Below are 3,918 nucleotides of genomic sequence, written 5' to 3'. Positions count from 1 at the left end.
CATAGAATGCACACCCCAAATCACACCCTGACCAAACCAAAATAGAGACATAAAAGGCTCTCTAAGGTCAGGGCGTGACAGCCGGCCGGGAAGGCGGAAGGACAAATAATCCCTGCAGCCAGAAAGTCCTCAATATACACTTTCATGGTCTTGGTCCTCGGACCAGACAGAGCATAAAGCAGCCCCTGAGGCAGTGTAGTGCCAATGGTGCAGTCGTAGGGTCGCTGCGGAGGAAGAGATGCGGTGCGGGCCTTGTTGAAAACCTCCTAGAGGTCCTGGTACTCCGTGAGAACGGATGAGAGGTCTGAGGCTTTTCCCAAACCTGCAGGAGAACGCCCAGGGGCAGGCTACGCCGCCTTGAGGCAATGTGCCTGACAGAACAGGCTCCAACCCAGGATAGAACCTGTAGCCTAGTCGATCAGGGGGTCGTCCATTAAGTTCTCATCGGCCCCAGAATCTCCCCAGAGAGATTTAGACCATCACCCCACAGCAGGATAGCATGGAGAAGAGTGTGAGTAATGGGAGATCTGGATGTAATATGGGGAAAAATGCACCAAATGAATATATATATTTTTTTTTTCTTTTACTGGGTGTCTGGAGGGTTACCGTTGTGGCTTGCGGTCTAGTAGATAGTCAACGGAATTGTTCCAACAATGCATGAAAGACATGGTCATGGCGTTCTGCCAAGGTATGGAGTCCCTACACAAGGTTATGCAGTAACTCCTCGTGTCTTCCAATAGTGGCTCCTTGGAGGGAGCAAGTGTCCGAGTCTGCTGGGTCAGTCATGGCCAGATTGTACTATCACGACTCAGGATATGATCCAGATGCAGACACAGGACAGATAGTTCGGTTTTTAGAATATTTATTATTACAAAGGGACAGGCAAAGGGCAGGTCGAGGGCAGGTAGAGGTTCGTATCCAAGGCAGAGTCAATCCGGGACAGAACGGCAGGTAGGCTCAGGACAGGCAGAAAGGTCGGAACCGGGAAGACTAGAAAACAAGAACTGGAGAAACGGGAAACACTCTGGTAAGACCTGACCAAACAAGACAAACTGGCAACAGACAAACAGAAAACACAGGTATAAATACACAGGGGATAATGGGGAAGAATAGGAGACACCTGGTGGCGGGAGGAGACAAACACAAGACAGGTGAAACAGATCAGAGTGTGACAGCAGAGGCTCATAGTAACAGCTAGGTGTTAATCTAGCTTTAGCTAATGCTCTTTTACATGGATCTGTCCTCTCCACAGTAATTTTCTCTCAATTTCCCTTAATCTCATTTCATATTTGAAAAAAATGTCCCATATTAAATCTCAATATTTAGGGTAATTAATAATAAATATGTGTTTCTTCAAAGGGATGTTCAACATGACACTTCAGTCATGAATATTTCTGCTGCTCTCATGAAAGTTTAAGTGTCATTTCTCCAAGCATTTGGTTTGGATTGAGGTTAGCAATGTTATGCTTCACTGGAACTCTGTGGAATGCTGCAATGTTACCACACAGAGGGATTGTGTGTTGTTGTATGCCTGCATATACAGTGCTTTCAGAAAGTATTCATACCCCTTGACTTATTCCACATTGTGTTCTGTTATATAAAAAAAGATTGTTCCCACCCATCTACACATAATACCCCCATAATGACAAAGTGAAAACATGTTATAGAATTCTTTGCAAATGTACTGAAAATGAAATACAGAAATATCACACCACTTAGTCAATACTTTGTCGAAGCACCTCTGGCAACAATTGTTGTTGGTCATTGCTAGACAACCATTTTCTCCAGTAGATTTAAGTCAAAACTGTAACTCGGCCACTCAGGACCATTCACTGTCTTCTTGGTAAGCCACTCTAGTGTAGATTTGGCCTTGTGTTGTAGGTTATTGTCCTGCTGAAAGGTGTCTGGTGGAAAGCAGACTGAACTAGGTTTTCCTCTAGGATTTTGCCTGTGCTTAGCTCCACTCCTGGTGCGGTCTGCACAACGCATCACCGGGGGCAAACTACCTGCCCTCCAGGACACCTAAGGCACCCGATGTCACAGGAAGGCCAAAAAGATCATCAAGGACAACAACCACCCGAGCCACTGCCTGTTCACCCCGCTACCATCCAGAAGGTGAGGTCATTTCAGCTGCATCAAAGCTGGGATCGAGAGACTGAAAAAATACTTCTATCTCAAGGCCATCAGACTGTTAAACAGCCAGACTTGTACAGCGTACAGACTTGAAATCCTTGGCCACTCTAACAAATGGATCACTAGTTACTTTATTATTGCCACTATAATAATAAAGTTTACATATCTTGCATTACTCATCCCATGTGTTTACACTGTATTTGTATACCATCTATTGCATCTTGCCTATGCCGCTCGGTCATTGCTCATCCATATATTTATATGTATATATTCTTATTCCATCCCTGTACTTAGATGTGTGTATTAGGTTGTTGTTGTGGAATTATGAGATTACTTGTTAGATATTGCTGCACTGTCGGAACTAGAAGTACAAGCATTTCGCTAACATCTGCCAACCATGTGTATGTGACCAATAACATTTTATTTTATTTCCGTTTCTTTTTTATCTTGAAAAACTCCCCAGTCCTTAATGATTACAAGCATACCCATAACAGGATGCAGCCACCACTATGCTTGAAAATATGGAGAGTAGTACTCAGTAATGTGTTGTATTGGATTTGCCCCAAACATAACACTTTGTATTCAGGACAAAAAGTGAATTGCTTTGCCACATTTTTTGCAGTATAACTTTAGTGCCTTGTTGCAAACAGGATGCATGTTTTGTAATATTTTTATCCTGTAAATGCTTCCTTCTTTTCACTTTGTCATTTAGGTTAGTCTTTTGGAGTAACTACAATGTTGTGGATCCATCCTCAGTTTTCTCCTATCACAGCCATTAAACTCTGTAACTGTTTTAAAGTCACCATCGGCCTCAAGGTGAAATCCCTGAGCAGTTTCCTTCCACTCCAGCAAATGAGTTGGGAAGGACGCCTGTATCTTTGTAGTGACTGGGTGTATTGATACACTATCCAAAGTGTAATTAGTATGATTAATATAATATGATACACCATGATCAAAGGAATATTCAATGTCTGCGGGTTTTTTTACCCATCTACCAATAGGTGCCCTTTGCGAGGCATTGGAAAACCTCCCTGGTCTTCGTGGTTGAATCGATGTTAGAAATTCCCTGGTTGACTGAGGGACCTCACAGATAATTGTTAATTCATCCGTAAATATTTTGAAAAACATAATTCCATTTTGAGATAATGGGGTATTTTGTGTCGGCAAGAAGTGGAACGAAATGTGGAAAAAGTCAAGGGGTGTGGTTATTTTCTGAAGGCACTATCCCGGGTGGCGCAGTGGTCTAGGGCACTGCATCGCACTGCTAGCTGCGCCACCAGAGTCTCTGGGTTCGCGCCCAGGCTGGGCTGGGTTCGTGCCCAGGCTCTGTCGCAGCCGGCCGCAACCGGGAGGTCCGTGGGGCGACGCACATTTGGCATCGCGTCGTCCGGGTTAGGGAGGGTTTGGCCGGTAGGGATATCCTTGTCTCAGTATGTAATGAAATGTAAAAAAAAAATGTAATAAAATGTATGCACTCTACTGTAAGTCGCTCTGGATAAGAGCGTCTGCTAAATGACTAAAATGTAAATGTACTATACAGATGACACACTCTGGATCAGTGGCTCTATATTTAACAGAAACGGAGAGACATATTTTAGTACTTGTACATGCATCTCAGACAAGGCATGGCACACACACACAGGTACAGGCACACACACACACACACACACACACACTACCTTTCTGACTGAGATCTAAGAGGAAACTGACACACCAGGAGTAAAAAGCTACTCTAACTTGCTGGATGACGCAACCATCCATCCTTGACTTTATCCACCAATTAAT

This window comes from Salvelinus namaycush, chromosome 4 (genome assembly GCF_016432855.1).
Source record: "Salvelinus namaycush isolate Seneca chromosome 4, SaNama_1.0, whole genome shotgun sequence".
Classification (NCBI taxonomy): Eukaryota; Metazoa; Chordata; class Actinopteri; order Salmoniformes; family Salmonidae; genus Salvelinus; species Salvelinus namaycush.
The sequence above is the reverse complement of the archived record's forward strand: the minus strand, read 5'-3'. Positions refer to the sequence as shown.